Raw genomic sequence first — 11,293 nt, 5'->3', positions numbered from 1 at the left:
ACCGATTCCAATGTAGTCAGGAAGGCTGCAGATCAAAAGTGGCTACTGATCTGGCATCAGTAACAAGACTGTGTCAAAACCACGATGGCTGAGCGTGGCACCAATATGCTGTGGTTAGAGAAAGTGGGCAACCAGCATTTGTTTGCAGAAGAGATGACGCTCTGAGTGGCTCAGCCAATAGCTCAGCTCAGCTTGTCTTGGACAGTGTTTCCCATAAAACCTCTGAGTTACTTGCATAGCATATGTGTCCATTCTCTCGCTAGTGCATTATAATCTTTCTGTCAGCCTTGTAGGTGTGGGCTGTCCCTGGCACTGGAGGGTCATCAGGGTTGGGTCACAAAGCAGGAAACAGATGAAGAAGAAAACTTTTGACACTCTCAGTGCTAGAGACCATTGGGACCACAGGGTATCAAGGCAGATGCTGCTGCAGCTGTTGATGTTGGGGTGTTAAACTTTGGTTGTGAAAGCAACGTTTGGGGGCTTGAAAGGATAATCTGTAGGCAAATGGATGGTCAGGAAGAAAATGCCTCCTTGGTAGGGACTGTCCTTCAGGCCCATGAAGGTGGCCTGCCAGTGGAACAAATCATCTCCCACAGGTCCTGCAGAGCAATGGGCAGGAGGGTCCCTCTGCAAGCCAGTTAATTTCTTCTGGATCCACTTCAGCACCATCCTTCTGCTGCTGGGGGATGGGGGCTCCCAGTCCAGGGCTACCAGAGGTAACTTGCTGCTGTCTTGGCCCTGATTCTTTTCCATTATAGGTTATTATAAGATATTGAATATAGTTCTGTGTGCTATAAAGAAAATCCTTGTTGCTTACCCATTTTTCATATGGTGGTGTATGATTGTTAATCCTGTGCTTTTATCCCTCCCCCCAGCTTTTCTTTGGTAAACATAAATGTGTTTCCTATGTCCGAGTCTGTTTCTTCTTTGTAAATTAGTGCATTTTTATTCCTTTTTAGATTGCACATATAAGTAATATCATATAATATTTGTCCTTCTCTGGCTTATTTCACTCCGTGTGATAATCTTTAGGTCCATGGCATTATTTCACTGTTTTTTATGACCAAGTATTATTCTACTGTTTATATATACCACATTTTCTTTTTCATTAATCTGTTCATGGACACTTAGGTTGCTTTCATGTATTGGCTATTCTATATATTGCTTCTGTGAAAATTGGGGTACATGTATATTTTCAAATTAAGATTTTCATTTTTTATGGATATATGCCCAGGAGTAGGATTGCTAGATCATATGGTAACTCTAGTTTTTTAAGGAACCTCCATTACTGTTTTCCATAGTGGCTACAACAAAGACAGATTCCATTTTTAATGATATTTTAAAAGCTGTCCTGTTAAATACAGAGCAGACCCCACCCTCAGCCCATTAAAATAAGTTACCTGATAGTTTCATTTGTAAGTTTAGCATTGCAGAAATTAGGACTGTTCATCCTTTATAATATCAAATCACATAAACTGACCACAGGTATGAGATAAAAATAAAACTCTTCAAAGAGCAAAAAGACATATGAAGCACAGAGATTGAGAGAATGGTAGTCATTTAAAGTGAGTGACCTGGGGAGGTACAAGCCTACATAGCCTGATTTTGTGTTAAAATAGCTCTCTGACTAAACATGCCATGCCACAGGGGTTTCACTCCATGCCATGAAACATTATTCAGTGAAGAGCTAAGACAACCAAGGGACTGTTTATTCAACAAGCTTTTTTGAACATCTATTAACATTATATATAAGACGCTAGGCAAGGGTTGTGGAGGGTAAGTTTTATTTTTGGTCATTTTTTAAAGTTAGTGCTTGAAACTTCTAAGTAATTACATTCTCTTTTTGATGCTAAGATGTAAAATGTGTTATAGCTTAATACATATGATTTTTCCAAGGGATTAAAACAGGAAAACATGTGAAGCCAATGAACATTTTGAGGGGTGAAAAATAGCTTGCTGTGTTTCTCTCTAAAACTTAAAAAATCTAATTACTACATATGGGAAAAGACATGTAGGAATATGACAAGACTTCTCTATATCCATTACTTAGAGTTTCATATAAAATTTGATCATTTTGATTGTTTCCCCTAATGTTGATGTGATATCTGTGTCCCCAGTATGAAAATCTTCCAACCTGTCACCATCATTCTGGATGAAAAGTTCTCCAGTTCAGAATCCAGTTATTTGTTTAGTTTTACTAGTGTTTATTATGTCAAGAAAATTTATTACTTTCTGTGATAGTGTCGTCCTTCCAGCTTGGCCTCTTGAAACCCACAGTTAGTGAATCCTTTTGATGTAAAGAGTGACGACAGTTTAGGCTTACTTTAGTCAAAAGCTGGTCTTCTAAACCCTTCCACATCTAACAGTTACTGCCTTCTCCACACAGCACCCTGAATAACCAACCAATTCTTGCCACCCATGCCTGTCCACCATCCTGCTTTCTTTCCTCCCCTTTCTATAATCATACCACAACATCTTTTTTTTTCTTTTCTTCCTGATCAGTAATAACAACCAGTACCTCAAAAATCTATCTTTAATACTAAGGAACTCAAAGCCTGAAGGTCTAATGGGAACATATTAGAAAAGACTTCCCATAATAGCAGCATAAGTTTTTTTTATTCTGAGCTAACCCAAAAGATATTTACCATGGTTGTATAGAGACTGTGTCTCTGCCCTTATCATTCAACCTGGGGAGTAACTCCCTAATGAGGAAGTACTTACATCTTATTAAGTAGCACATAACTTGCTGAATTCTTATTGACAAAGTCATAAACTGTAGCTTATTTTTTCTTGTTTTCCATATATGAGGTTTATGTAATTTGTTTTCATTTTCCTTTTATTGATTGGCCATTGCTGAAGCATAAATTATTTATGTGCTGGATGCTTAGGAAAACATTCAATTTTGAAATGGGAGTAGGATAAGTGATACTTTGGTGGCCAAAACTTATAATCCCATCTCAAAAATCTCTAGAAGAACAGCAAAGTCAATATTCAAGAAAAGTATGGATTATTTAGCTGTTTCCTACTCATATGTTAATAGTTTCAGCTATTATTTTTGCATTAACATGCATTTAATCAAGGTGTTTTATAACATCAATTCTCACAACTAGGGGTAGACTGACATTGTGGGTGTCCTACAAGAATTATTGAGGGTCACTTCAAAATGAGTTAAAATGTTTCAATATTTTATTCAAATATTTATATGATTTATTTAATTTTGTATATTTTATTTAAATAGATATTTTTATTTTTATTTAAATATAATCGCTTTACAATGTTCTGTTAACTTCTGCTGAACAACGAAGTGACTCAGCTGTATGTATACATATATCCCTGAACCACCCTCCCACTCCTCAGCCCTCTAGGCCATCACGGGGTACCACACTGGGCCCCCTGTGCTCTACCGTGGCTCCCCATTAGCTGGCTGTTATACACATGGTAGTGTACATGTGCTGTTCCTATTCTCCCAGTTTGTCTCGGCCTCCCCTTCCCGCTCTGTCCATATGTCTGTTCTTTATGTCTGCATCTCTATCACTGCCCTGCAAATAGGCTCATCTATAAAATTTTTCTAGGTTCTGTACATATGAATTAATATACGATATTTGTTTTCCTCTGACTTCACTCTGTATGACAGACTCTAGGTCCATCCACATCACTACAAATGACCCAAATTTCTTTCTTTTATGGCTTAGTAATACTCCATTCTATATATGCACCACATCTTCCTTATCCATCAATCTGTCAGTGAACATTTAGGTGGCTTCCACATCCTGGCTATTGTAAATGGTGCTACAGTGACCCCTGGGGTGCATGTGTCTTTTTGAATTATGGTTTTCTCCAGGTATATGCCCGGTAATGAGGTTGCTGGCTCATACCCTAGTTCTATTTTTAGTTTGTTTCAGTAACCTCCATACTTTTCTCAATAGTGGCTGGATAGGTTTACTTTCTCACCAACAGTGCAAGAATGTTTCTTTTTTTAACACCATCTCCAGCATTTACTGCTTGTAGATTTTTTGATGATGGCCATTCCGACTGGTGTGGGATGATGCCTCATTTTAGTTTTGATTTGCATTTCTCTAATAATGAGCAATGTTGAGCATCGTTTCATATGTTTACTGGCCATCTGTATGTCTTTGGAGAGATGTCTATTTAAGTCTTCTGCCCGTTTAAAAAAATTATTTACTTTTGGCTGTGCTGGGTCATCATTGCTCTGCAGGCTTTTCTCTAGCTGCAGTGAGTGGGGGCTGTTCTCTAGTTGCAGCGTGCAGGCCTCTCATTGCAGTATTTTCTCTTGTGGAGCGCAGGCTCTGGGGCGAGCAGGCTCCAGTAGTTGGCGCACGTGAGCTCGGAAGTTGCCTCGGGCTCTGGAGCACAGTCTCAGTAGTTGTGGCACACAGGTTTAGTCACTTTGTGGCATATGGGGTCTTCCTGGGTCAGGGATCTAACTCGTGTCTCTTGCATTGGCAGGTGGACTCTACTACTGAGCCTCCAGGGAAGCCCTCCACCCATTTTTTGATTGACTTGTTTTTCTGATGTTGAGCTGTGTAAGGTTTTGTATATTTTGGAAATTAATCTTTTGTCAGTTGCTTCACGTGCAAATATTTTCTCCCATTCTGGTTTGTCTTTTTGTCTTGTTGATGGTTTACTTTGCTGTGGAAAAGCTAAGTTTAATAAGGTCCCATTTGTTAATTTTTGTTTTTATGTTCATTACACAAGGAGGTGGCTCAAAAAAGATGTGTGCTGTGATTTATGTCAAAGCATGTTCTGCCTATGTTTTCCTCTAAGAGTTTTACAGTGTCTGACTTTACATTCATGTCTTTAATCCATATTGAGTTTATTGTTGTGCATGGTGTTAGGAAGTGTCTTAATTTCATTCTTTTACATGTAGCTGTCCTGTTTTCCTAGCATCACTTATTGAAGAGACTGTTATTTTGCCATGGTATATTCTTGCCTCCTTTGTCAAAGATTAGGTGGCTGTAGTCTCTGGTTTATCTCTGGGCTTTCTATCCTATTCTTTTGATCTATATGTTAACTTTTGTGCCAGTATCACACTGCTTGATTACTGGAGCTTTGTAGTATGATCTAAGTCAGGGACCCAATTGCTCCAGCTTCACTTTTCTTTCTCAAGATTGCTTTGGCTATCTGGAGTCTTTTGTATTTTCATACAAAGTGTGAATTTTCCTTTGTTCTAGTTCTGTGAAAAATGCCATTGGTAATTTGATAGGCATTGCACTGAATCTGTAGATTACTTTGGGTAGTGTAGTCATTTTAACAGTATTTATTCTCCCAATTAAGGAGCATGGTATATTTCTCCATCTGTTTGTTTCACCTTAGATTTCCTTCATTGGTCTCTTATACTTTTCTGCATATAGGTCTTTTGTCTCTTAGGTAGGTTTATTTCCGGTAGGTTTATTCCTGTATTTAAATATTTTAAAGCATTTCTTTATTAGAGTTAGAGGTAAATCAGTTTTTTATTAATACTTTTTATTTTCATAATTAGGAATATATTACTTGGACAGAATACAATATATCATCTCAAATTATTTGGGATTATTTTTGTTTCACAAACTTCTCACTGCTCATTATCATATAGCATCAGTCACTCATACTCACTAAGATCAGATCAGATCAGATCAGTCGCTCAGTCGTGTCCGACTCTTTGCGACCCCATGAATCGCAGTATGCCAGGCCTCCCTGTCCATCACCAACTCCCGGAGTTCACTGAGACACACGTCCATTGAGTTAGTGATGCCGTCCAGCCATCTCATCCTCTGTCGTCCCCTTCTCCTCTTGCCCCCAATCCCTCCCAGCAACAGAGTCTTTTCCAATGAGTCAACTCACTAAAGATAGAGATAAAATTTGTATTTTCTTTCCCAGTATCTGCTCTACTTTCAGCTTCTGCACAGGCAAGGTATTTCTGATTTTTTCTCCTTTGTTTTTCTTTTATGATTTTTCTGAACGAAATATATTCTTTGGAGACAATTAAATGGTTTCCACTTTTAAATGAAAATTTAAATCACTTGTTCCTAGTCACCTGCCCTGAGGCTGCCAACTGCTGGAAAACTATGGCTTTGTTGATCCTCAGAATGAAGACCTAGAGTGGCACTGCACAGCCTACACATGTGTGTGGCAAAGATTTTCAATAGAGACAGGCTAGTGAGGGTGATGAGTGTTTGTTATTTCCACTCTGGATGCTATTTGTTTCAGGGAAATCAGGGCCAATTGACCCCTTGCCAGTTATGTAAGAAGTCCCATGTGGAAATCTGTGCTAGCTGGCATCATATTACTATTTTTTTTCCACAGTGATATTTTAGTACATTTTATAGTTGGCTTCCAAAGCAGCTGCCCAGTTAAACTACCCCTTGATATGATTTGGCTTGCAACTATTATAGTTATTGAATTAACATTCTGGACAGTACTTCCTTCTAATGTCAGGAAAACCCCACTGTATCAACTGCCAAGGAAAGAAGGTCTTTGTTATACCCAGCTAATATGCAGTGGTGTTGTATCTATCATATATTAATCTGCACAAGCTTCACAACTTCTTAGAGCCTTGGGAAGCAAGACTGTTTCTTTTCAGTGTGGTTGGTTTCAAAAATTAAATCATTCAATAGACCATAGACTTTTTTTCTCCATGTGAATAAATGGATACAAGGAATTTTTTTCTACTAAAAATTCTTGATTGAGTACAGATGAGCAGGAAGGATAGGGATTTGTTTTTTACTAAAAAGAAAAATTATTAATCACATCAAAAGGGTACTATGTTGTTGTATTGTTCAGTCACTAGGTCATGTCTGACTCTTTTTGACCCAATGGACTGCAGTACAGCAGGCCTCCCTGTCCTTCACTGTCTCCCAGAGTTTGCTCAAACTCGTGTCCATTGAGTCAATGATGCCATCCAACCATCCTCATCTTTTGTTTCCCCCTTCTCCTTCTACCCTCAATCTTTCCCAGCATCACGGTCTTTTCCAATGAGTCAGCTCTTCCCATCAGGTGGCCAAAGTTTTGGATCTTCAGCATCATTCCTTCCAGTGAATATTCAGGGTTGATTTTCTTGATTGACTGATATCCTTGCTATCCAAGGGACTCTCAAATGTCTTCTCCAGCACCACAGGGTACTATACAACTCCCATTTTTAAGAGTTTTTTTACAATGATGGTTTAAAGTTAGAAGTTTGTTCTTAGTTTCTGTTTTCTAAAACTGCTGCTCTCATATTTCTTTTCCTTCAAATATTTTAAGGTATTTCTACCTTCTTAGTTCTGCTTGAAAACACTACCCTATATATAAAGGAGTTTAAAATTTAATGCATGGTTTTCCATAATGGTATTAGTACTATTCCTTATGAAGTTAATAATTTTCCTCAGGTTTAACTGCATGTCTGCTTTATGACTGGAAAGGTGATCGTTCAGGGAAGAGGACTGAATGGCTCTGATGATGTAGTTTAGGAATTGCTTTGTCATGGAGTCCTATATAAAAATTTATCAGACTTGCCCGGGAGATTCTCACAATAGCCTCTCATGTGGAAATTTGGTTCAGAATAATACTGAAGCAAAGCACAAAGTTTTAAAATGTAGTGCTGTATTTGAGCAGAGAAGGCAATGGCACCCCATTCCAGTACTCTTGCCTGGAAAATCCCATGGACGGAGGAGCCTGGTAGGCTGCAGTCCATGGAGTCGCTAAGGGTCGGACATGACTGAGCGACTTCACTTTCACTTTTCACTTTCATGCATTGGAGAAGGAAATGGCAACCCACTCCAGTGTTCTTGCCTGGAGAATCCCAGGGACGGGGGAGCCTGGTGGGCTGCCGTCTATGGAGTCACACCGAGTCGGACACGACTGAAGTGATTTAGCAGTAGCAGCTGTATTTGAGAATAGAAAATAAATCTTAGTCCTTCCAACCAGGTATGCAAATGACTCTGATAAGGATTCTTGTGTGGGTCCTAGACTATTGATAAACATGCTTTCAGCTTGAAATGCCTGGGACACTACCCCTGACCACTATTACCTGTAGCAAGCCCCCACAGACATTTCTCCTAAGGTGTGGCTGTACTGGCCGTTATAGTTCTTACTGTGATCAGAGGATACACTTCAGCAAAAACCATCAGGAGCTTTGAGGAAAGTGATTCATTACTCACAGGTCCTGGGGGGTGCACTGCATGCCTGAGGGCACACACAGAAGTCATGGGTAGAGTGAACAGACCTTTCTTAGGATACAAGGTTGGGATGGCTTGGGTTTTGCAAGTTTCTTCTTTATTGGCTAATTTAAGACATCTGGGCAGGAATTATAGTACACAAAAGGAAAAGTGGGACCATTCAAATGGTCTAGGTGATGCTGGGCTTTCTAAAAAGACGGAACTGTATGGGTGGGGTAGCTTCATTCTTTATTTGACTTTTGTTAGTGGTTATATTATACAGCTAGCAATGTGTTTGTTTATGATGGATATCTTTTGAAATGGATGCCTCAGCAATTAAAAGGTCAAGTCAGGCACTGATTACAACCAAAAAGCTTCATGTCAAGTGTTTATACTACAAGAATATTTGTTGTATTTATTCCTATCCATTATTTATAAAGGTCTTTGTGAGATATATATATATATATCTCAAAATAACAGTGCAATAAACAATATTTTTATTAAAATATTGCAAATTGTATGAATACTGGAAACAATATATTTGTACCATTACCTTCAGAACACTTAGTCCAGCATCTACATTTGGGCATTAAATGCACTTGGAAGACTGAAGTTGAAAGTTAAATGAGTATTATATCAATGAGAACACTCTGCCAGTGTTCTTTCCAGTCTGCTCATCTAGTTTCTCATTCACCTTAAGAGTTCTCTAGCTCTGAACATTTTCCAAGGGTTTTAGGAAAAATTGAGAATTTTTAAAATTTGGGGTAAAAATACACAATATAAAATTTACAACTTTTACACATTTTAAGTGTACAGTTCTGTGGTATTAAGTCTGCTCCTATTATGCAGCCGTCACTACTGTGCATCTCCAAATGAAACCCATAACCCATTAAATGATACCTGCTCCCTTCCTCCAGCCCCTGGTAATTACCATTCTACTTTCTGTCTCTTAAGATTTTGACTACTCTAGAAACTTCATATAAATGGGGTCATACATTTGTCTTTTTGTGACTGGCTTATTTCTCTTAGCATAATGTCTTCAAGTTTCATCCATATTGTAGCGTATGTCAAAATTTTGTTTATTTTAAAGGCTAGAGTCCACTGTATGTCTACAAAACATTTTGCATATCGATTCATCTGTCAATGAGTTTCTTCCACCTTTTGGCTATTGTGAATAATGCTGCTATGAACATGGGTGTACCAATATCTCTTTGAGACCCTTCTTGAATCCTTTTGAGTATATATCCAGAAGTGGAATTACTGGTAATTATATATGGTAATTCTGTGTTTAATTCTTTGAGGAATCACCATAGTCCCCCATAGTGGTTGCACCATTTTATATTCCCACTAGCAGTGCATAGGGATTCCAGTTTCTCCTCATTGTTGCCAACACTTATTTCCTGTTTTTTGTTTTGTTTTTAATAATAGCCATCCTAATTTGTATGAAGTGGTCTCATTGTAGTTTTGATTTACACTTCTCTGATGACTAGTGATGTTGAACATCTTTCCATTTGCTTATTGACCATTTGTATATCCTTGGAGAAATACATATTCAGGTCTCTTGCCCACTATTAAATCAGATCTCTGTTGCTGTTGAGTTTTAGGATTCTTTATATATTCTGAGGATCGATTCCATATCAAATAGATGATTTGTGAATAATTTCTCTCATTCCATTGTTTGCATTTTCACTCTTTTGATGTTGATGGTGGCATTCGATGCACAAAAGTTTTTAATTTTGGTGAAATTTAACTTACCTATTTTTTCCTGCATTGCTTGTGCTTTAAATACCATATCCAAGAAAATCATTGCCAAATTCAATGTCATGGAGTGTTTTTTGTTTTTCTCTCTTGTTTCATTCTGAGGCTTTGGTAGTCTAAGCTTTTAAGTTTACTTTTTTATCCATTTTGAGTTCATTTTCACATATGATGTAAATTAAGGGTCCAACTTCAGTTATTTTTAATTTTTATTTTTTGCTTGTGGATATCCAATTTTCCTAACACCATTTCTTGGAATGATTGTCCATTCCCCCATTGAATGGTTTCTTACCCTTGTAGAAAATCAATCATCCAAATTTTGTGAGGATTATTTCTAGGCAGTCTAATCTTTTCCATTGACCTAGATGTCTGTATTATGCTGGAACCATACTGCTTTGATTACCTTAGGTTTTAAAATAAGAAAGTGTGAGACCTCTAACTTTTTTCCTTTTCAAGGTTTGTTTTTGGCTAGTCAAGATCCCTTGAAATTTTATAATAATTTTAGAATAGATTTTTCTTTGCTTGAAAAATAAAAAAGAAATCTTTGGATTTTTCATATAAATTGCATGGACTCTGACTTCTTCTCAACATTAAGTTTTCCAGTCCATTGGATCTTTTTCTTTTTGTGTGTGTGTTTATTAATTTCTTTCAGAAAGGATAATTTACAGTGTACAAGGCTTTCATATGTATCTTATTCTTTTTAATGCTCTCATTAAGTGAAATAGTTTCCTTAATTTCCTCTTACATTGTTCATTGTTAGTACTGATACATAGGATACAACTAACTTTTGTGTGTTTATTTGTATCTTGCAACTCTGCTCAATTTATTCATTAGGTCTAGCAGATTTTGTGGAATCTTTAGTTTTCTACCTATAAGATAACTTTGTTTTCCTTTTCAATTTGGATCTCTTTTATTTTTCTCTTTTATTTCTTTCTCTTGCCTAATTGCTCTGGCTAGAACTTTCACTACTATGTTGAATAGAAGTGATGGAAGTGGGCAACCTTATTCCTGACTTTAGTGTAAGAGCTTTCAGTCTTTAACCATTGAGCATTCGGATTATTACTTTTATATGTCAACTTGACTGGGCTCTGAGGTACCCAGACATTTGGTAAGTCATTCTGGGTGTGGTTATGGGGGTGTTTCTGGATGAGATTACACACAAGTCAGTAGACTGAGGAGAGCTGATTGCCCTTTCTAGTTTGAGTGGACATCATCAAATTAGCTGAAGGAATGAATAGAACAAAAAGGCTGACCCACCCATGCGTAAGGGGCATTTCTTTTGTCTGAGTGCTTTCGAGTGGGGGTATCATTTTTTTTTTTTCCAGTCTCTAAAGAACTTGAGCTGAAGCAATGGCTTTTTCCAAGTCTTGAGCCTACTACCCTTCAGGCCGGAACTACACCCTCAT

At 37.7% G+C, this 11,293-nt stretch overlaps 1 pseudogene; it reads right to left on the bottom strand.

The window, feature by feature from the left end:
• Nucleotides 1-227: 227 nt before the first annotated feature.
• LOC129658816 (ubiquitin-conjugating enzyme E2 D4-like) lies at nt 228-669 on the bottom strand (annotated as a pseudogene).
• Nucleotides 670-11,293: the final 10,624 nt, after the last annotated feature.

This window comes from Bubalus kerabau, chromosome 8 (assembly GCF_029407905.1).
Source record: "Bubalus kerabau isolate K-KA32 ecotype Philippines breed swamp buffalo chromosome 8, PCC_UOA_SB_1v2, whole genome shotgun sequence".
In the NCBI taxonomy this organism is placed as follows: Eukaryota; Metazoa; Chordata; class Mammalia; order Artiodactyla; family Bovidae; genus Bubalus; species Bubalus kerabau.
This window is presented reverse-complemented; position numbering and strand designations above follow the sequence as displayed.